This window comes from Antechinus flavipes, chromosome 4 (assembly GCF_016432865.1).
Source record: "Antechinus flavipes isolate AdamAnt ecotype Samford, QLD, Australia chromosome 4, AdamAnt_v2, whole genome shotgun sequence".
Classification (NCBI taxonomy): Eukaryota; Metazoa; Chordata; class Mammalia; order Dasyuromorphia; family Dasyuridae; genus Antechinus; species Antechinus flavipes.
Window position 1 is genome coordinate 177,015,478 of NC_067401.1, and position 24,535 is coordinate 177,040,012.

The window sequence follows — 24,535 nt, forward strand, 5'->3', positions numbered from 1 at the left end:
ACCATGATTTCAGAGTAGTCCCTCAGAGGACAAACACTTCTGTTTAACTAATTGAAGTCATGTAGACTCTTACATTTTATGTTTGCTTCAACTGTTTTTTACAACTTTCACCAAAAAAAAGTTTCCCTGTTTAGTTGACTTCACAGTAATTGTTCTTGACCCCAAAGCTTTCAGGATAAAATCTATTTGCTTCCTTTAAAGCAGTTACATAGAACCAAAATTTTTTTATTTAGATTCATTAATTGGAACATAAAACATTTTCCCCAAGTTCTTTTTACCAGTGCCTCCCAGTTCTTACTCTTTGTTCTCCACCCTCAACTTTGAGAAATGGCAGCTTGTCAGAGAGGGGTGGAGAAGGAGACTTGGAACCAACAGAATGCAGAGACTTCAATTTTGTGTGAAAGAACTAAAGTACTGACATACATTTAGTCAATAGCATCTCCTAGCTTTCTTTCTCATCTACCAATAGGCAGTCACATCATAGAATCATAATAAAGATCCTTAAGCCCTTGCCAGTTTCTCCTCCATGTTGAAGTCTCCATGAGACTTCCCCATCTCATATACCTTTAAAGCTTTATTGTTTCTCAAATTAACTTTATTTCACTGTCACAAAAATGTTCAAACAAGAGTATGCACAAGATGATTTGCCATAATAAATTCTACCCCTCAGTTATTCAATTCTCTTAGAATTTAAGTTGCAGACAAGTTACTTCGCTACATTGGTGAAAGGATATCTACTAATATTTTCCTACTTACCACCCTACCAAAATATATATGTAATCCTACTAGGAATAACTGTCTATCCCACTAACCTGACTTATTCCTGTAGAATCAGTTCTCAGATTTGAGGAAATAAATTGTTCAAGCTTTCTGAAACCTACATATCTATTCCTCAATGTTATAAACTGAAATTCAGAATTTAAGTATAATAACTTCATCTACCATTCACCAAAAAAAGTATTAGTGATTTCCATTTCATAAATTTTATTGCCAAATTTGGAATGAATCACTCTTCATTCCCACATGCTATCAGTTTTAGTATAAAAGGAAGGACATGTTGAACTTGTGGTATGGTTTGGAATCTGTAGCAGTGAGGTTTAGGAAGAAACTTTAAATGTGACAAAATCCTTTGAACTAGAAACCATGCTCTTTCTTAGGAAGAACTTAACTTCACTTCCAAATGCTTGTAGGCTTTTCTTTTTGCATTCACTTGCTTGTTGATATTGGCGGCTAGATATAGATATTGTTTGGTGCATTTAATGTATACCTTTTCTATGTCCATGATAGCTTTTGGTTCAGCACGACAGGTTCAGCAATTCCAATGTGCATCTAATGTATTTTATTTGCAAAAACCAAATTAGATAACCTGACAAATGGTGTTATTTTTCATTGAAATGGCTTAAGATTTGATTCTTGAGAAGAAACCACTGTTTATTTACCAGTCTAATTGAAAGATCATGTCTTATTCCCCCATGCACAGATCATAATTTGAAATTCTAACATTGCTGTAATCCTTCTTCATTTCTTAGATTTTCTAAGCTTGTATGGAAGGATTACTACCTCTAACTTGCTAAAAACTCACTGTTTTTTCTTCTCCCACCCATCCCAACTCATACATTTGCAGTCTCTGGGACAGTTCAGCAAGCTACAAAGAGTTAAAACAGTTGTTCTGATATTCTTTTGGCGGCTCCAAGTTCCAGGTCCAAGCAATAAGCTTCTGATTGGCTGAGCTCCTGTGTAGTGATGGGTATCAGATATCAAACTTGAGACTTTTCTAAAAACTTGTGAGCAATACTCTCTGGTCCCTGGTAGGCTGTGACATCAGCCAAGAAAACCTATGATGATCATAGTAACCTCTGAGTAGGAGGAGGATCCTGCTGGCTGAGTAAGTAGCTCTGCACAGCAAGGGGTGAGCAGTTAGGTTTCTGTTAGTAACAGTGTGTTCATTGCATCCAAACTGGTTTGAGGCACTGGCTGCTGAGAAGCAAATCTCCAGAAAAGCACAACCAAAATTGAATGAATTCTGATTTATTTGCGGTGGTCATTTTGCCTCCTGGTTGATATCAGAGTAGGGTTTCTGGCTTTGGACTGCTTGCTGAGAATCATCATGACATTCCTGGGGTCTGAGCATTCTTTGTTGATTTGGAGCAAGTTCAAATCAGGTAGGGCTAATTTGGTATTCCTCCTTACACTTTTTTCTTCTGCAAATCTCATTTGCTTTTCACTAAATGTATTTGAAACCACAAATAATGCAAATATAATAGATTGCTAATACTGTCACAGTTCTCTCCTCCCCAATATTCTGTAGCAAATTTACATTTAAATTGGGGGTGATTATATTGTTCCTGTTCTCTTGCTTTTCCTTCATCATTTGATTGTAATCACCTCTATTAATTTTCACTTCTTTTCATACCTAGTAAATTGGGTCATATGTTAAGGAGCAGGTTCTGAACAGGAACAAATAAGAATCTCTAGTTTTTGTTTTTTGGTATATAAAGTTATAATTCCTGAGAAGACCAACTTGGTACTAATGTATTAGAACCTAGAGACCAGTTAGGATACAACTAATTCAAATAAACACATTTCCAAAAAAGAAAAGTCACTTGGGGGAAGTAAAAATAGCAAATTTATTTAAAATGACATCACTGCAGAAAAAAGACTCAGTTCCTCCACAATCATCTGATATTTATAAACTGAGAATCTATCCCAAATCTTCTATGTTAGAGGAGAACAGAGAAACTTCTGAAAGAATATTCTCTCTTAATGAAGGTAAGTGAAGGGATCTGAAAGGGGCCAAGCTCTCCTCAACAGAAAGTTTTTATTCAAACGAATATAGATAAAGTTCAGCGAGTGAGTATTCATATACACCTGTGAACATTTTTTTTCCTCTTAACTTCTTACTTTTTCACAAAATACTGGTATGATTCAATGGGCTATGCAATTCAATATCTGGGGAATTATTATTGTGTGATGTTTTACTTAGGATTATGTATGTATGTATATATATATATATATATATATATATATATATACATATATATATATATATATGTCAAAAGTATTTAGAAAAATCATAGAGTTTTCTTATTTCTAACCATTATGTTTTCCAGAATGCCTCTTTTAGTTCTTGTTCATCCATTTTATTTTTTATCAAGAGGCTGGTTAAAATGATGACAGGAGATAGGTATTTACCAGAAGTGACTTGGATGTCTCTAAGTAGACTTAAGCAGTTACAGCATGAACAATGTTATCAAAACTTCAGAATATATTGCAAAATATAACTCCAAGAAGGTTCTAGTGTGGAGTGTGTGTGTGTGTGTGTGTGTGTGTGTGTGTGTGTGTGTGTTTCTATCTTTTGAGATCTAACATTGCAGTTGAACAAGTCTTTTCTCTATTTGGTCAAATGTGACAAATAGTCAGTTATTCATTCAAAGGCATCCCAAAGACCTTAAATTTCTGTTAAGAATTGTGAAACAATACTGCCACCTTTCTGAAGAAGGGAGGATGCAGCCTTGTTTTGAGCGCTCTTACATTCTTTTCAAGTGAGCCATTGCTGTTTTTAAAACTAATTTTTGCCTGGTTTGCCTGTAAAAGGATTTTGTGATGTTCTTGATAGTAGACTTGCAAAACATACTTGTCAAATGAATCTTTCCTTACAGTAAATTTAAAGTGAGGGGGGTGAGCACATTCAATTCTTCCACAATTCATATGTCCCATCTTGTTGAATCCATGAATTTATGGAGTCATTTTCTTTAGCTAGTATTATTTCCCATAATATCTCATAAATTTGAAGTTGATTATACTGATATCCATGGTTTTCAGTCTCTGATCAAAGGGGTATGTCATACCAAAGATCTTATTTGTCATATTCATTTCATGTTTCATCTCCCTTGGCAAATAGGATGGTTGGTTTGAAAAGAAAAATATAAAAATAAAATAAAATCAGATATGAGTAAGTCAAAACTTCAAATCTAGAAACATTCAGCTTGGCAGTCAAGAGTTATAAAGAGGCTAGTAATATGCTAAGAAAATGTCAGAAAAATAAAGCAAATTATAAACATTTAGAAAATATTATTTTAGCAGCTCCCACAACTTTGAATTGGGAATTCTATATTCTGAAAAGGGCATTTTCTACAAAAAGTTTACTTTAGCTTATGATTAATAAGTAAGTAGAAGAGCTCTTATCGATTTATGGCTCTTAGAGATAATATTTAATCTTTTATGGCTACTCCAATTTTGTTCCATAATTTCTCTTTGTTATTTGCAATAGATACTGAAATTATTTTGTGGAAAATTTTTCTTTTTAAAGAAACTAAATTATATTAACCATCATTTTGACAGATTTCTAAAGATATTAGCATGAACAAGTTCCAGATATATAGCTGAAATTTCATACATAAAATGTTGATCAATTAATATCCCTTTTAAAAAAAACTTCCCTAGTTATGGACAGATGACAAAACTAAGTGAATAATAAATGATGAAGACTAAACAGGTCATGTTATATAGAATATGGTTAAATAATACTAAATGTGTGAATTTGGAAAAATGACAACTTCTCTAGGTCTGTTTCATCATTTGTACAATGAGAAATGAATTAAATATTCTCTTATCTCCCTTCTAGCTCTAACATTCTGATTTTGTGAAAATTATAGAAATTAATGTCACATGAATTAATTTCATTTACAATAACTGTTAAATTATTGTAATACAGAAGTTCATGTAAGCTAAGCAGTTTATGAAAATGGCTATAATTAATATTAGTTACATATAAATTCCATTTTTATAGTTTCTCTTTTTTGTTAATTTTCTTGTCTCTACAATTGACATCAATATTGGAAATTTCCTTTCACATCACATAGATTTAAATCCTAATCTCATATACAAACATATAATATGGTAATTATATATGTTAAATACAGAGATCCTTCCTAATTGCCGTGTTCCCTACTATCGGAGCCTAAATTGATATTTCCTATAATATTTCTATAGGTCTCCCTACCATGATCTAGGGTAGAAGTGGGAACAGTGGTTAAAAATTGAGTGGTATATCTAGCTGTTCACTTAATCCAAATACAAGAGTTTTGAGCATCCTAAAGCCATAAAGCTGTACAATGGAGTATAGACCTAGACTGAGAACAGTGATGTGGTAAAAAAAAAAAAAAAAGAAAAAAAAAGAAAATGTAGTACAGACAAAATTATCATGTTGAACAATATTGAATGAGAAAAAATGGACATTTAATGAACTTGCAGATTTTCAATACTTTCTATCAACCAAACCGGAACTTAATAGAAAATTTAACATATAAGAATCAATATCAAAGACCAAATTCAAGATCTTCTGTAATGGGCTGAGGCTTGAGTTGATGCACTGAGGTCCCAAGCACATGAGGCTAAATAGTAATTGGACCATACTCTATTAATATGTAAGCTTGGAGAAAGAATGGCCCCCACCCACTCTTTGTGCAAGTCCTGATGTGTTGTATAGGAAATGACGATTTTGGTGGGTGGAGGCAGGGGAATGGAAAAGGAAGGGGAGGAGAGACTTTGTCTTCTTTTTGCTTTTGCTGAGGTAGTTGGGGAAAAATCTTCAATGTTTATTGAAGTGAAGAGATGAATAAAGATTGCTATAGCAAATATAGGCAAGAAAGATTGCGATAGCAAATATAGGCAGTTGCGACAGGAAGCCAGCTAAGAGAGCGAGAGAGATCTGAGCAAGCCGTGGCAATAGTAATCCCAAAAGTCAGGAGGAGCCCTGAAGTCAAGAGGAAGGGGAAGAGATGGCTCAGTGAATAGAGCACCAGCCTTGAAGTCAAGAGGACCTGAGTTCAAATCCAGCCTCAGACACTTAACAAACAGAAAAAGTTGTCGAAAGCAGCAAAAGCAAAAAGAAGAAGAGAAACAAATCAGCTAAGAGAGAGCGATGCGAGCCAAGCCAACCGTGGCAATGGCAGTCCCAAAAGTCTCTCCTCCCCTTCCTTTTCCACTCCCCTGCCTCCACCAACCCACCAAAATCGTCATTTCCTATACAACAATCAGGACTTGCACAAAGAGTGGGTGGGGGCCATTCTTTCTCCAAGCTTACATATTAATAGAGTATGGTCCAATTACTATTTAGCCTCATGTGCTTGGGACCTCAGTGCATCAACTCAAGCCTCAGCCCATTACAATCTTCAACAAATTTTTTTTTTTTACACAAAAAATGTATACTGTATGTTTAAGATTGACATCAACGATAAGGTAGTTCAAGAGAAAGTTTGAGGTAGAGTTAAGGTAAAAATAGTAATTATGTTATACAAATGAGGTGCAGAGGAAGAAGAAATATGGAGATATTAGAGGAAAGAGGAAGATTTGTAGTTCTGAAAATCTGCTCACATTGGGAATAGGATAAATAGACAACACTACATAAATACATATATACCATCAAAGATATAGCACCTTCCAAAATCTATAAAGAAGTAAGGGGGGAAGAATGGGCTGACTGGAAGCAAAGGGTGGGAGAAGAAGACAAGGGAAGCATCCATGGATGGGGAAGATTAATTAATACCAAGACAAGTTAAGGAGCAGAATTAAAACAGAGTCAGAAGGCATAGGAAAGATATGTATATGTGTATGTGGGGGAGGGAGACAAAATGTGTGTGTATGTATATATCTACATACATATATAATATACATACATAAAAAGAATAAAGTAAAAAAAGGGTGCCGCAGAGAACAAAAGAACAATTTACAAAGAAATCAGAAAAGATGGACATAAATGGAAGAATTGTTCTTTTGTTCTCTGTGGCAACCCCTTTTTTATTTTATTCTTTTTTCTCTCTCTCTCATTCCCTCTACCCTTAAGCTATAGTTAAGAAAGGATATATTTATGTAGGATATATTATGTATGTAGATATATATATACACACATATTTTTGTTGTTGTTTTTTTTTTCTCTCGTGGTTTTTCCCTTTTGTTCTGATTTTTCTCTCCTAATATGCTTCACGAAGAAGTGCATATTTTAAAAGTTAGTATTCATGTGTAACCAGGAAAAAAAAAACCATTAATAAAGAAAAATAAATAAATAAAAGTTAGTTGTATATACTTGATTTGAAGTTTCACATACAATCATCTTTTTTTTCTATTCGTCTATGTCATGAAAATGCTTATTTTATTTCTTAAGTTCAGAATAAAATAAATAAAAATTTAAAAAGAAAACAAATCTTCCTCTCTTCATAAAAAATCATAAAATGCCTTTCACTCCTTCAGTGGTATTGTTTTGTTGTTTGTTTTGTTCAGAATGTGATTTTTTTTCTGTGTGGCAACAACCCAAAGGACTGGTGGAATAATACAGATCAACAACTCCTTTTTTTTACCTTGAAGAGTTGCTTGGGGGGACACTAATCAAATATAAGTGACATGTCAAATTATTTCTTGTGTTATGGAAGATAAAGAATTAATTAGATTGCAGGATTACTTTGAACACTAGAAGCAAAAGTGAGAAGAGAAAAGAGGGACAAGAAATAGAAGGGTAGGTAAAAGCACAGAAAAGAGATGCTGAGAGCAAAGAAGACTGACTTCACCTGACATAAATGTTCAAATGTCATGGAAATGTGACACTATAGGCAAGTAATTGATGGAGCCTAAATAAAAGAGGAATATCTTTGGGGTCAATTTTCAATAGAAAAGTGTGTATATTAAAAATAAAACTAAAAGGGTTGACAAGACAATTTTCTAAACTCACGAAGATGTCTCAAAAATGGAAGGTACTGACAGTATGATTTAGTGGAAAGAGAATTGTCCTATATACAAAACAAAAAAATATTAGCCAAAAAAATTTTCTATATAAATATATTTTACTTTAAAATTTTTTCCATTTCCAAAAACTATCCTATTCCTTCAATGTTTTTAGGAATTGGAAAAATTTTGGAAATGGAAAAAATTTTAAATAAAATATATCTTTTATATATATATATAACATATTATAAAATATTCACTTTATTTTAATAATAAAAAATATATACAGAATATATATCTATATATAGAAAATGCTTTTTAGCTATTTTACACATATACATGCACATATGGGATATATGCATACATATAAATTGATAAATAGGACATATGCACATTTGTATATATATTCTGTTAGTAATGATAGATAATTTGTTTTTGGTATTGTTACTTTTTCTTTTTTCACTGCAACTATGATTTCTTTGACATAGGGAAATCCTGAGGAATATACTTTCTTCCAATGCAAATAGGTAGTTTTGCAACTTAAATGTATACTTATAAGAACTTTGACTGAGGACAGTGATAAATTATATGACTTACCCATTATCATACAACTTCATTGACAAAGGTGGAATTAAAATCTTATGCTGAGACTTCTATCACTTGAGCATCACAACTCTATGTAATCAAAGTGCTATAGCTATTGTCATGGTCATTTTAATGATGAAGAAACTGAGGCTCAGGGAAATTTTTATGACTTTTAAATCTACAGTTCCTCACACTTAGGACCATTGAAAATCATCATAGCCATTTAGGGGGAATTAATTCATCTTTCTATCAAAGTCACAATATCATAGAATTAGAATCATAGATTGTCAGAGCTGCAAAGAACATCCAACTAATATTGGAGAGGCTAATAAATGATAGAATTGAGACCCAGACTATTAACTCCCAGCCCTGTCCAACCCAAATAACTACTTGACTCATGGAAGATAGAATGAATCTAAAAGACTATCATGCATCTAAAAGACTGGTACTGTATATGAAGGAAATGTCTGACTTGCCACAACTCTTAACTAGGATTCTGTGAAATGTTGGCAATAGAAAGACCCTGTGGCTTAAACTATGATTATATGAACTGGAAACACTATTAATCTTATCATATAGGAACATCAGAAATGCATAGGAGATCAGGTGAAGAATTTGTTTTCAGCTAAATAGAGGCTAATGATTTTAATCTACAGAGAAAACAAAACCTTTATTAAACTTATTGTGTTGATTCAAAATTTCATTTCATAAAAGCAAAGCTACCTTAACTGTATCTAGTCTAGCTATAAAAGTGCCCATTGTATGTGCCCTATTGCCTTTTAATTTGATATTCCATTTTCTCTCCAATTACTATAGCCCTTCCTACCTTGTATTTATTCTTAATTTTTCCTTTCTTCTGTCCCTTCCTCTTCCCTACTTTTCCTTTTTTTCCTCACCTTACCTCTTTTCTTCTCCCTTCCCTTTCCTTTCCCTTTTTTCTCCACTTCTTTTCTCCACTTCCCCCCTACCACTTTCACTGTGGCCTTTGTGATAACCTTAACCGTTTTTCAATTTTTCCAGTAGAAGAAAAGCAACAGGAGTGACCTGATACTCCCTGAACTTCCTATCCAATGTCTATAAGTGTAAAAATCTTTCTAGTCTATTTTGTGAAGATATTTGCAATGAAATACTGAAGTTTTCCTGATTTTATTGTGGTTGCTTCTGAAGTATCTTATTTGAGTCACTTCTTCATTTTAATTTTAAAAAAATTCATTGGTTAAGTATCTATATTTGTTAAATGAATATAGATGTTAGAGATTCAAGGACCAAAAGAAAGAAAGGAAGAAAGGAAAGGAGGAAGGAAGGGAGGGAAGAAGGAAGAAAGGGAGGAAGGGAAGAAGGGAGAAAGGGAGGAAGAGAAAAAGAAGGGTTGGGAGGTAAGAAGAAAAGAAAGGAGGGAAGAGGGAGAAAGGAAGGAAGGAAGGGAGAGAAAGAGGGAGAAAGAAAAGAAGTAAGGGAGGGAGGAAGAAAAGAAAGGGGGAAAAGGAGGGAGGGAGGGAAGGAAGGAAAAAGGAGAGGGAGAGAGGAAAGAAAGAAGGAAGGAAGGAAGCAAAGGAAGGAAGAAGAGGAGGGAGAGAAAGAGGGAGAAAGAAAAGAAGTAAGGGAGGGAGGAAGAAAAGAAAGGGGGAAAAGGAGGGAGGGAGGGAAGGAAGGAAAAAGGAGAGGGAGAGAGGAAAGAAAGAAGGAAGGAAGGAAGCAAAGGAAGGAAGAAGAGGAGGGAAAGAAGGAGGGAGGTGGGGGATGAAATCCTGTCTTGAAGTCTTATATAACTGGAGTTTATTTTTCTCAAGATTAATGAATCCTTGTTTGGTTGGTTTTTTTCCCAGACTTCACATAACTAGTGAAATATCTATATAACTACAATCAAACTTTTTTATATTGGCATGTATTATATTAAGAATCTAGCTTTATTCAATTTGGTTTGTGACTACCACTAGTGATCCACTGTGGGTATTAATTAAACAACTTGTTCTTCTCTATCAGATTCCTCAAGGCAGTTGTTTTGCCACTTACTCATGACCTCTACCCTCTATATGGGTTAATATAGGTCTAAAGGTAAGTGTGGGGGTGAGTGTGTGTGGATGTGTGTTTTACTCAAAGACATGCACTTATGCTGGTAAAGCCATGAATTAAATAACACTTTCCCATTCACTAGCAATTCTTTTCCTTCTATGCAAATAGCCAATTAAATTCATTAAATTGGTAAACAGTTTAACTTGAATTGATTGGTTGATTAAAAAAGGAAGCCATGAAAAGAAATTTTTTCCATGGATGTCAATCTCCCTTTATTTTGAGAGCCCTAAATTCAAAAACATCCATACATGTCACAAAGGCCCTTGGAAAATACAGAACTCATGTAATCAGGTAGTGCCAAACCTCTTGGAAGATATTCTCTGGGATAAATAAACACACACACACACACACACACACACACACACACACACACACACTCCCCAAACCAGATCTATGAGACATATATTTTTTGGTCTTGGTTCCTTTCTCTAACTCCTTAGAAAGCTGTCCTGATCTAGGTCCTCTTCTGTAATGACCGTGTATTTAAAATCAGCCGGAGTCAGGAATTCAGGTTAAGGGAAAAATCTTCAATCTTTATTGAAGTGAAGAGATGAATAAAGATTGCGATAGCAATATGGGCAAGAAAGATTGTGATAGCAATATGGGCAGCTGCAAAGGAAAGCCAGCTAACAGAGAGAAGTGAGCAAACCGTGGCAATGGCAGTGCAAAAAGTCTCTCCTTCCCCTTCCTTTTCCACTCCCCTGCCTCCACCCACCAAAATCGTCATTTCCTATACAACACATCAGGACTTGCACAAAGAGTGGGTGGGGACCATTCTTTCTCCAAGCTTATATATTAATAGAGTATGGTCCAATTACTATTTAGCCTCATGTGCTTGGGACCTCAGTGCATTAACTCAAGCCTCAGCCCATTACATCTCCCACTTTCTTTTGTTTTAGAACACAGGTGATCATGCCATCCCTGACTCCTCAGGGAGGTAAGAGCCCCCAAGGGGGAGGTGATCACACCCTCCCTGACTTCTCAGGAAAGGAGGTGAAAGCACCAAAAAGAAGGTGCTCACAACCCCCCTAACTTCTCAGGAAGGGAGGTGAAAGCACTAAAAAGGAGATAATCACGCCCTCCCTGACATCTCAGGAAGGGAGATGAAAAGCACCAAAGGGAAGTGGGGGGTGCTAGCAGGTTTCTGGGCTGAAGAGTCTTATTATGCACAAACCCATCAGCATGGGAGGTATTACACAAGCACATAGCAATACCGCAGAGGCTATTAGTGATGACTCTCCCCACAGTCAGTGCAGGCTTGGTGTGGTGTAACAAACATGAATTATAAACCCAAGTAACGGTATAACAAACAATATAAATCAACATTGTGTTGTAAAAGATTGCCAGAATCCTAGAAGGAGAGTATGTAAACAGCAGTCACACATACACCTTCTTCAGCAGCCAAGAGATAGTCCAAAACCAATCTATTGTCCATTGCTTCACATATCAGGGAATCCAATGATCCCCCCAAGTTTTTGAAGTCCAGCAAAAGTCTTTTTATGTCTTAGGGAATTCAATGATTCCAGCAGATTTTGAAGTCCTGTAACAGTCTTATCATTTCTCAGAAAATCCAATGATTCTTGAGGGCTTTCAAGTCTTATGTCTCAAAGAATCCAATGAATTATTGGATTTAAAGTCCTACAACAATCGATGTCTCAGAGATTCCAATGATTTCTGAGGGTTTTGAAGTCCAGTGATTTTCTATGTCCATGAGTCAAACGCCATAACTGCCACACTCTTTCAATGGTGAGCACAATCAGCAAGAGAACCACCAGATGTTTCTTGGGTTTTCTCCTTCGTTTCAAGGTCTGCTCCGTCTCTCTGCGATGGACAAGGCGAATACGGCTCATTGGCACCCATCTGATTCCTTCTCTACCTGTAGAGATACAAGCAAACCCTCTCCCCCAAGCAGTTAGCCTATCTGGTCCCTTCCATTCACCACTTTCTGGGTCTCTCCACATCACCTGGTGATTATCTACAGATAGTGGAGCTGCTCGCACTGGACACTGCCCTTCTGGTGGGTTGTAAAACCTGTCTGCCAGAGCCAGTGCATCTTTGTAAAAAATCAAGAAGTTAATAGTATAAAGTGCTAGATTTAGTAGTTCTCTAGGGTTACCTGTGGCTCCCCCTTTCTTTTGTTTTTGGAGCAGCGTCTTAATGTCTCTGTTTCTCCTCTCTACTATTGCCTGTCCTTGAGCATTAAAGGGTATGCCAGTGGTGTGTAAAATCTTATACTGTGCACAAAAGTGTGCAAAATGTTTGGAGGTGTATGCAGGACCATTGTCTGTTTTTATTGCTTGTGGCACACCCATAATGGCAAATGCTTGCATGAGGAATTCAGTGACCACTTGGGCTGTCTCTTTTGCTGCTGGTATGGCAAAAGTGAATCCTGAAAAGGCATCTACCACAACATGGATAAAAGACAGATGACCGAAAGAGTTATAATGGGTCACATCCATTTGCCAGATTTCATTGGGTCTCAAACCACGAGGGTTCTTCCCTGGAGGCAGTGTAGGAGCGTGGAAAGGAAAGCAAGCTGTACAGCTTTTTACTATGCTCCTAGCTTCCTCTTTTGTTATTCCCAAATTGTAAACGCAAAGCTCGAGCAGCCTGATGGCATTTAGAATGGGATTCCTGGGGCTCCTGAAATAAAGGCGTACTGGCTAACATAGTTAAAAGGCTATCTGCCTTTGAATTCCCATCAAAAATAGGGTCTGGGAGTCCACTATGTGAGTGGACATGCAAGATATAAATCTTACCTGGATGTTTTCTCACTTGTTCCTGAAGTTCCTTAAAGAGCTGATATATATTAGAAGCTGCAAATTTTATTTGGGCTGTGGCAATTCTTTGTACCACACCTACTGAATAGGCTGAATCAGATATTATATTTATGTTTATGTCTCCTGGGTAATAAGTGAGAGCTAACATGATTGCCTATAATTCGTTCTGCTGAGTGGACTGAAAAGGAGTTCTGACTATTCTCTTTATAGTTAAGTCATGAGAGTATACAACACAAATATTGTGTTTGGACGCATCTGTAAAGATAGTTGGTCCTTTAAGAGGAACTTTAGAAACTTTTTCTTCAAGAATCTATCGTCAATTATGTAAAAGTCTGGTTATCTTTAATGGATACCCATGTGTAAAATTTGGAGCTATGGCTAATAAAATATGCCACTCTCTCACAACACACATTAATTTGTGTATTGGTGTAAAAGGTGTATATCTTATCAGGTCTTGCCCCAGATAATTGTACTGCTCGCTTAATGGCCTTTAACAAAATTCTAGCCACAAGCACTGGGTAAGGAGTAAGGCTTTGTTCTGGTTGTGCCGGGAGGTTCACCCACTCTATCACACTGTCTCCTTGATGAAGGACTGCTGTGGGTGCCTCTTGTGTGGCAAAAACTGACATTTCCACGGGTTTTTGAGTGACTCTTTCAACCACATTGGATAAAGCCAGTTCAACTTTTCTCAAAGCCTCTTGAGCTTCTTTTGTAAGCTGGCGTGGTGAATTTAAAGCACTGTCTCCCCTTAAAATGTCACATAATGGTTATAACTGATAAGTAGTCAAGCCTAACACTAGACGAATCCATTGGATATCTCCTATCAATTTCTGAAAATCATTTAGGGTGTTTAGCTTCTCTGTTCTTAAGGACAGTTTTTGTACTGTAAGCATCTTAGGGTATACTTCATATCCTAAATATTGAAAAGGAGCATGTCTTTGAATTTTCTCTTCAGCTATGTATAATTTGTAATATCTTAGTGTTTCTGTGGTCTTTTGTAGACATGCTTCTAGAAGTTGTACCTCAGGTGCACATCCCAATATATCATCCATATAATGTAATAGCATAACTTTTGGAAATGCTTTTCTTATTGGAACAAGAGCAGCAGCAACATACATTTGACACATAGTGGGGCTGTTTTCCATTCCCTGTGGCAAAACTGTCCATTCATATCTTTTATAAGGCTCAGCTAAGTTAATGCTGGGCACTGAAAAGGCAAATCTTTTCATATCCTCCTTATCCAGAGGGATAGAATAGAAACAATCCTTAATATCGATGACCCAAGAGGCCACTCTCTAGGCAATTGAGTAGGAGATGGAAGTCCAGGCTGAAGAGTTCCCATAGTTTCCATCTGTTCATTCACTTTTCTTAAATCCTCCATTTTCCCTATTTCTTTTTTACAACAAACACTGGGGAATTCCAAGGACTTAGAGAAAGTTATAAATGCCCTTATTCAAGCTGCTCCTGTACTATATCTAATAAGGCCTGAATTTTATCTCTACTTAAGGGCCACTGTTCTATCCACACTGGTGTATCAGTTTTCCATTGGATAGGAACAGGTGAAAGTGTTAGCAGGCCTTCAACAGCAGCCCTGCTTAAAAAACTGAAGTACTCATTTTTAACCCTAATTGTTGTAAAACGTCTCTTCCCCACAGATTGATGGGGAGTTTTTCAACTATAAAAGGAGTAAAAACTCCTGTTTTGCCTTCAAAAGTCCATCTCATAGGGGCAGCACTAACTTCAGCTGCTATTGATCCTCCTATGCCAGACATGTAGGTGTCTGCTTTAATCTTTGGCCAGTGACTGGGCCAATTGGCACCTCTAATAACTGTACGATCTGCACCTGTGTCTACCAATCCTTCCAATGGTAGGCCATTTATATAGATCATGAGCATAGGTCGGTCAGCTGTTACAGCTGCTCTCCAGTATATTCCTGGATTTTGTGGTCTGGAGTCAGAATCTGGGTGACTATCACCAGGTTGCTTATTAGGATTCTGTATGAGTAAACCTGATGCTACTACTTCTCCTGGATGATAAGTCACACATTGTCTACCTGTATTAGTGACTGGAATATTATCTACACATTCCCCAGTTTCCCACATCAGTGTGTGGATGGACACTGTTTTGTACGTACAAAAAGGAGGTGAAATGGTCAAGCCTACTGTGCCTGGAGGTAAGGGAACCATAGGCTGGAGAGGAACAGATTTCACCTCTCCAGGGATATCTGTTGTCCCAGATGCATACAACTCTATTCTCCCCAATTGTAATTCCTTTCTGCCATCAGGTTGCTTCTTGGCTGGTTGACTGTGTAATCCTCTTCTCCCATCATATGGCTTTCTGGCTGATTGGTCACATCTGGGTATTGGATTTCTCTCTGGGTGCACCATTGGCTGCCATTATGCCCCAAGTGTTTTTTGCCTTGGGCCCTGGGGCTGGGCCCCTCATTCCATTTCCCTGAATCTGAGGCCCAATGGAAGCCTCTGTTGCATTTTGGACATGGGGTATTGGGTCTTGTTCTCCCACCTTGTTTTCCCATTCTTTCTCTATACCAACATTGAGCTTTCAGATGCCCTAAATTTTCCACACTGAAAGCATCTACGAGTCTCTCTGGAAGTCCCTTGCCAAGAGGGACTCTGTCTTCCCATGTTTGGATTTTCGGAAGTCTGCATCATAGCCTGGCTATAAAAGGCATCTGTGCCCACTGTGGCACAGCTTCTTATGATCTCCTCTAAAGGAGCATCCTTGCGCAGTACTAGTATAATTCTTCTGCAAACCTCATTAGCATTTTCCTTAGCAAATTGCCTTATCAAAATGTCTGTTATTGGATTTTCTCCATTTGTTCTTGTGAGCTGTCTGCAAACATCCCACAAAGTCAGCAAAGGGTTCATTTGGCCCTTGTGTTATTTTTGTGAAGGCCCCACCCTTGTTGTCTTTATTGTGGAGAGAAGCCCACGCTTTGATAGCATTAGCAGCAATTTGCTCATATGCTGCTATAGAATAATTAATCTGTACTGCGGCATCTGCATAAGGACCTACACCTGTTAGTAGGTTACAGGTGATTGCAGCATGAACTCCACTTTGACTATTTTGTTGGGCTTATATCCTACAGAGCTCACTATATTCAGAAAGCTACAAGTAATTTTGTCCAGGTTCTAGGCATATCTTTGCTACAGATTTCCAGTCATTAGGGGTCAAAATTTCAAAAGCCAAATTTTGTAATAACATCTTAACATAAGCTGATGTAGCCCCATCAAGAGTGCAAGCTTTTTCCAGGTCTTTGAGGATATCTATATCAAAAGGAGAGTATCTTCTACTTTCTTGACCTGAAGCATTAAACTGTTGAATAACGGGGAAAATGTGGTATTGAAATTCCAATACATTTCTCCCTTCCTCTTTGGCCTTAATTAGTCCCTTTTTCAATCTACTCAAAGGAACAGCTGGATGCAGGGGAGGAGGTGCTGGATGCTTGGGGGAAGGTGCTGGTGCTGTCACTGCCTCCCCTCCCCCACTACCCCTCCTCCCTCCATCCCGGAGGGTGGAGTTGACCAAGGAGAGTCAATTACCTGCTCCTTAGGTGGGGCTGAAGCTGCCTCAGTTTCACCCTGCCCTTGAGCCTCACTTAAGTCTCCATGCCCTGTGGGGATATGGCCATTAATCTGTTCTTTGTCTTCCTCCTTTATCTCAGGCTTCCGCCTTTGGCTATTCCTAGAGTTTTTTCCTTTTCTCCTAGAACTTATCCGGTATCTTAAGGCCAACTGTATCATATTGTATAAATAGAATGCCTTGATGGAAATTGAATGAGGACTGTTTTCATTGTTATATGCGGAGAGCTGTTGACCAACCCAATGCCCAGATATCTAGAGAGATTTGCTCTTCCTCTAAGAACCAAGAGGAAGTGGGTTTTAATGTACCCAGAAGTCTAGCTGCCTGTTCCCAAGTTATAAGTAGCCCTTGATCTTCTATCAGCTTAAGCAGGTTTTCTATAGCACCACTCCTGTGTGGGGCTGGGGGTGGGGGGGTGGGGATGGGGGATGGAGAATCTTTACCTAGGAACTGTCCCATTTCAGCCAAAAAGTTACTAGTTTAGTCTTTAAGAAAATAAGTTCCCTGTTTGTCTTATACTCACATAAGTTCCTGGTCACTGGAGACTTCTTCAGTGAAAGTAGGGTCCTTGGTTCCCACGCTTGGGCGCCAAATGTAATGACCGCATATTTAAAATCAGCCGGAGTCAGGAATTCAGGTTAAGGGAAAAATCTTCAATCTTTATTGAAGTGAAGAGATGAATAAGAATTGCGATAGCAATATGGGCAAGAAAGATTGCGATAGCAACATGGGTAGCTGTGAAGGGAAGCCAGCTAACAGAAAGAGATCTGAGCTGAGCAAACCGTCGCAATGGCAGTGCAAAAAGTCTCTCCTTCCCCTTCCTTTTCCACTCCCCTGCCTCCACCCACCAAAATCGTCATTTCCTATACAACACATCAGGACTTGCACAAAGAGTGGGCAGGGGCCATTCTTTCTCCAAGCTTATATATTAATAGAGTATGGTCCAATTACTATTTAGCCTCATGTGCTTGGGACCTCAGTGCATCAACTCAAGCCTCAGCCCATTACACTCTTCCATTTGGCTCTCTAAGAAATCCCTGTCTCTTTTATTTCTCTCACCAAACCTTAAGTCTATTCCCTGAATTATGATTCATATGATTAGAAAATCTTTAACCCACAGTAAATTGAACTTAAATTTTAACTTCATCTGACTAGGTTAGAAAGTACCAAGGGATAATATTCCTCTCTATACCCTTAATTCACCAATACATACTATGCCATTAAATATATTTTTTAAAAGTCAACTTGGTCCATCGATCTGTTTCTCCCTTCCATTCTCCTCTATTTCCTTTGTCCTTCCTTTGCTAACTCTCATACTCTTTCTCTTATTTGAATAAAATGTAAAACTAAAATGTATTTTGTATTATTTTCTCCATCTTTCTATTTTCGTTTGCTGTTTCATTTTTATCTTTCTGTGAATTTTTCTCATTTCACAGATATTTAGAGTTTTGTGTTTCTGTCTTTCTTCACAGTCTTTAACCTTAAACCCCAACCTGGCTATAATGTAAAACTAAAGTAAACATTGCTATTATTTGTTAGATTTATTGAATAAATTTACTTGTCTTCAATTTCTAAAGTGGAGAAGTTTTCTATTGTAACTCTCTGAAATCAAGCAAATATAAACAAAAAATTCTCATTAATTTAAGGGTTTTTTTTTTTCTTAGTGACATGGTCTTTATTTTATAATTTTCCTTTGCTTTTTTTTTTTTTTTTGCTCATTTTTCTATTGCTTTCATTTTCCAAAGACTTCCCATCCTGCTGTCATGACTTTCTTTCCCTAATAGAGCACTCCCTTGTAAAAAAGTTAAAGAGTTTAATAAAACAAACCAATACATCATCCTTGCCTGGAATTATATGCTTTTTTTTTGTATGCTATTCCAGCATTTCCAGATGAACTTCAGTCCTCTGAGAATTGTTTTTTCCTTTGGATCAGTGGCCTTCAGAAGAATTAATAAATATTATGTACTATGTATGTGGAAGGCACTATAGTAGAACTTTCTACATCCTTGATAGAAAAGGCAAAAAGAAAACTTTGTGTTCTCAAAAACTACATTTCTACTAGAGACAGGGGGAAAAAACAGCAGTGTATATATATATATATATATATATATATGTTTATAAATGCAAAAATTTATATTAAGCAAGCAACATCAACAAAAATAATAGTGCTTTAAAGTTTGCAAAGTGCTTTAGAGGTGTTTTATTTCATCCTCATAACAACCCAGGTAGATAGGTGATATATTTTATAGATGAGAAAATTGAGGCAAACTGAAATTAAGTGGGATTACTCGAGATCACACAGTTAGTATTTGAGGAAGGATTTGAATTCAAGTGTGACTTAAGCTAAATTATTTGCAGGCTACTATATCACTAACTACTTATACAAAGTAATTTATAACTGGTGAAGGGATTTAGGAAAGATATTAGATAGCAGAAGGCACTTGAATGAGGTCTTGAAGGGAGTCAGGGATTCCATGGAACAAATATGAAGAGGAACACATTTTTTTAAATCCATTTCCCAATTATAGTATAATTGATTTGTTTCCAATTCCTTGCTACCCTAAAAAAATATCACTTTAAATAAATTATTGCTTATGGAACTTTTTTTCTTTCTCATTTAGACTGCCTTGATAAAAATATGTCTACCAATAGTATCTATGAGTCAAAGAATATCTTTTAATAAATTTATATTGATTCATTCCTTATGAAATCTTTATATATATATATATATATATATATCTTTATATATATATATATATATATCTTTATATATATATACATATATATATAATTATCTGAGATAGTTAACAAAAAGAGTTTTTAAAAACAAGAAAGGATTCTTTCTTATCCCTGCTGCATTTTATTCTTGAAAAATTCATTTATTTTATTTCAAAATCAGTTGATGTTTTCTGATCTTCTCTTTCCTTATTTTGTTCAGAATTTCCCAATTAGAAGAGAAAAAGACCTTTCACAACTTTGGATAGAGGATGAATTCATTAGAAAATAATGGAAATGACAATTTTACAACCAAAAATAATTTTGTTATATGAAATTTTAAAAAAAATTTACACAGACAAAATAAAAGCATCTAGAATAAGAGGGGGGAAAGTTGATTGGAAAAAGAAATCTTGTTAATAAATATTCCTGATAAAGGATGGTCCAGATGTATAGAAAATTAAGAGAAATATAAAAGACCAAGAAAAAAGTGAGCAAAGTATGTTTTTTAAAAACCTGTTTAAGCAAGAGCCTATAAATATAGTGTGATTAATATTCTATTTAGTATTGTCTAAATTATGGTTATTTCTTTTTCTTATATTTCTTTTGCTTGGGAATATTCACAAACTGAATATTCTGTAAATTTTTCTGTAAAAATGTCTCTCATGACCTTTTTTGTTGAAAGCCTATGTATGCTTTTTCATTAACAATTAGGTTCAATATAATAAGATGCATTATTTCAAATGGAACTCCACATCTTTAGAGCTTCTGATTTTGAATATGGCATTCCATTGTCTTCTCTGGCTTTTTGTGAATGTTAAAAATTTTTACATAATCTAGATTGTCAGTACTTAATTTTTGAATGTTTTTCTCCTAGATGCTAGAAATTATTTGATATATTTGATTGTAAATATTACCAAAGTTTCAAGATCTGAAGTTTCAAGGATATGATCCCTTTCTATCCCCCAAATCTGCTGGTGATCTGGTGGTGCTTTTTATAAGTTGGTGTTCAGATTTTTTTGAGATATCATGCTCTTCTGAAAGATAAATTATCCTTATCTCTTTTTCTCTTTCAGCTATATTTGTTTTATTTTTATTGTGAACTAAGCAACTATCAAATATAATCTTACCAATATACAAAAAGAGGAGTAAATATGAAATCACAAACATTATGTAGATTGTTTGTGTGTGTTTTATTAAATAATTAAACTAAGTCATAGTTTTCCCAAATATACTTTCACCTTCTTTTCCTCCTTCCAGAAAGCCATCTCACATGACAAATAGTAATTTTAGAGAAGAAGAAAAAAGTCAGCACAACTGATTAATACATTGAAATACTCTGAAAATATGTTTAACACCTATGGTCCCCCATCTGATATCTTCATTCAAATACTATTTGAATCTTTACAAATTTGTTAGATTTACTTTTTTTTTTTCCTGTGGTTTTTTCCATTTACATTGTTGCAATTACTGAGCATATTGTTTTTGTTGGCTCCACTTAATTTTTTCTATATCATTTTTAATAGCTCTTTCCAAATGCTTTGTGTCCCAGAAATATTGTTAGATTGCTTCATCATTATATTTTTTCTTTTAAATAATTGCCAATTATTTTTGTGATTTATTCTTTAACCTATTCATTATTTAGGATCTCATTGTTTGAGATCTACATCTTTTGTTTGGGATCCTTGAGCCAATTAGTTTTTATTGTGTCATGATCTAAAAAGGATATATTAACTATTTCTGTTATTTTACATTTGTTTGCAATATCTCCGTCTCTTTCTATATGGTCAATTTCTGTAAACATTCCACATAGGGCTGAGAAATATGTGTGTTTTTTATAGCATTTGGAAGATGCCATAGGTCTTGCAACTCTCCAGCAATTTATTCAATTGCATACTTTCCTTTTGTTTATCTTTCTGTTAGACTTGCCTAAAACTGAGAAGGAAAATTGTAGTTTTTGTCTGTGTTGGGTTACTATATCTTCTTGTAGATCAGTTTATATTTCCTTTGTGATTTTGGATACTAAGGCATCTAGAATATATTTTTGTTTGTTTTTGCTTTGTCAGAAATATAACAACTCCTGTATTTATTGTATTATCTTGATGATCAGTAATTTTTTTTATCTTTATGTTTTTGTTTTTAAAAGTTTTTCATAAGCCAGATTGTAGAGTTTTATTTTCTTATCTAATGTGTTACTCTTTTTAATTTTTTGAATTAAAGTTCACAAACCACAGTTACAATTATGAAATTTAGTTTCTATTTTTCTCAATTTGTCTCTAACAGCATTTTCAAGTTGTAATTTCCACCATCATTTCCTGTTATAAGCACAGTACTTTGTTCCTTCAATTATTTTACCTTAGTATTTTTTAAGATGACCCTGTTCCTACTGGCTCTTTTCTTCCTCAAGTCAATTCCCTCCTCTCTTTTGTTGCTGCTTTCTCTTTGTGATCTTGCTTATTAGCTTTTGTTTCTCTTTTGTTTTTATCTGGCTATATAATTCTTCCTTTTCCTTCCCTATCAGTTAATTAATTAAAATCTCCCTTTTTTATTTTCTTCAACTAGCATTGTTTATTATTTTTTTCATTTTTTCTTTTTTGAGTATAGGATTATGCTTTAAGTGACTTTTGGATAATCAGAAGTATTTGCAAATGGATGCAGATGGCCTACATTATAAGTCCTGCAGACTTAATGGAGTGCTACACAGTTTTCCTTGCAATTCTCCACATGGTGTCTTGCTATTTCTTATTTCTCTATAGTTCCAGGCTGCTTTTTGGGGATTGCTGCCGTGGCGCTGTTTTTGGCTCTTGAAAAGTTGTGACCTATGTTGAGTCCTTGGATCTGTTAGCGTGACTTTTGCTGCTGGTAGTAAGTAGGGGAGCACTGCTGAATGGGCCCAGAGACAATGAGAATCAGTTCATGGTATTTTTTAAATTACTTTTGTTTTTTTTTAATTTTGAGGGTCTCAGACAATTAAGACAACTGAAGTTACTTTATCTATGAAAAATTTCTGGTTTCAAGAGGTTTGAGAATTTGTGGGATCAGAGAAAATGTCTAGTCCTTCATCTTATTCATTAAGTTTTCTAATAAGGCAGCTGTGTAGTGGAGTGGATAAAGTACTAGACCTGGTTGGAATCAGGAAGACTAGTCAAGAAGGTATTTACTAGATGTGTAACTCTTGGTAAGTCACAACCTTCATAACCTTAGCCTCATCTGAAAAATGAGAATAATAATGGTGCCAATGCTTTTTGGGAAAATAAAATGAGTTAATATTTGAAAAGTACTTTCTATAGAAAAATAATAATTAATTGTCATTATATGGATTTTATGGTTTACAAAATTGAGGTTTGCATAGATAAGTGCCTGAGGTCAGATTTGAATTCCTTCTTTACTCAATGTCCCATATCCCTTTCACCATGCCCATTTGCTGCTTCTGAAAACCTCAATTCACTATATAAATGCTATTACTTTTGTTAGTTATTATAATTTTCTTTTGATATTCAGTCATCAGCCTCTTAGCATTTATAGAATTCATGTGTTCTATTAAAGTTAGTAACTTTTATTTCTGTCAAATTTTCTTCCACTTCTATATTTTTTGTGTTCCAACTCTTTTTAGAGTTTCTTCTTTAGAGAAATCATCCATTATGTTTTCTAAGTTCTATACATGTTTATGTTTTAATTCTGTATTAAGAGCTCTGGTTTCTGAACTAATTTCATTCTTAGTTTATGTTAAAAAATTTTTTCTTTTATTTCTCTTTTGAGGCATTCTATAATTTGTGAGTTTTCTCTCATGATCTATGCCTCTTTGGAAGGATTTTCCTTTTGATTTGAAGAGTTTTGATTCATTTTTCTTTAAAAGATAATACTTATTCATTGTGGTCTAATTTAGCTGAAGTTTTTGTTCATATGTCTTTGTGATATTTTATGTTGTTTTGTTGGCTTGTAAGCTAGGTTTTTACTCAGAATTTCTGCCTTGACCTTTTGGTCTTACTTTGGCCTTACTCTCATATTCCCAGTTGCTTTGTCTCTTCTAAATCTTCCTTTTCCATAGCTCAGCTTTCTTGTGATGTAGGAAACTGGTATCTAATCCTGCTCTTGACAGAGGGTAAACTCCTGAGGGAGATGCCTAATCCCAGCTGAACTTTCAAAATCCATTCCTTCAGAGATATGTTGCCTGTGCTTTTGTCACCTCCCCCTCATAAAAAAGGGAAAGGGCCTCATATGTGAAAAAATATTTGTAACAGCTATTTTTATAGTGGTAAGGAACTGGAAACCGAGCAGATGACCATTAGTTGGGAATGGCTAAATAAGTTATGGTATACATATGTTATGGAATATTATCGTTCTATAAGAAACGATCAGCAGGAAGATTTAAGAAAGACTTGGAGACCCGTGAATTGCTGCTAAGTGAAATGAGTAGAAACAAGAGAATACTGTATATAACAACAAGAAGATTATGTGATGATCAACTCTGATGGACATGGTTCTTTTCAAAAATGAGGTGATTCATGTCAATAACAATAGACTTGTGATGGAGAGAACCTTCTGGATTCATAAAGAATTACATTCAATTTTGCTGTTATTTTTTAATGTAATAGTAGATATTTGGCTTTATTATTTATATATTATGATTTATATGTATATATAAAATCATATGATTATATGATATATAATATTATGAAATGTTAAATTTCATGATCTCTGCTCCTTTATTATGGTAATTTATACATCTTGATTATAGTTTCTGAATATTTTCTTTCTGTCTGCTAAATCATTCTTGTTAGCAGAGAAAAAGATGTAAACAATAATAGATGATATGAAGAAAGAAGAACTAACAGTTAAATAGTTCTTTTTTCTTCATATCATCTATTATTGTCACAGTATGTATCCTTAGTAATGGTCCTATTTTTATTCAATCCTTCTTTTCTCCTTCAACATAGCTATTAAAAGCTGTATTTTCTTGGCTTTAGCAGTTTCATAAACCTCAACACAGCCTGAGTTTTAGCTTTCTTCTGCTGAATTTGAAAAACATTTTTAAGTGCTTTCTTTGTGTCAAAATTATGCTC

The 24,535-nt window shown here is 35.3% G+C and overlaps 1 long non-coding RNA gene across 1 annotated transcript in view; it reads left to right on the top strand.

Moving 5' to 3' along the window:
- Positions 1–1,960: 1,960 nt before the first annotated feature.
- LOC127560745 (uncharacterized) overlaps positions 1,961–24,535 on the top strand; it is a 47,544-nt gene continuing 24,969 nt past the window's right edge. The window contains exon 1 of the long non-coding RNA XR_007953400.1: positions 1,961–2,162. This is a non-coding gene — a long non-coding RNA (uncharacterized LOC127560745). The remainder of the gene's footprint in view (positions 2,163–24,535) is intronic.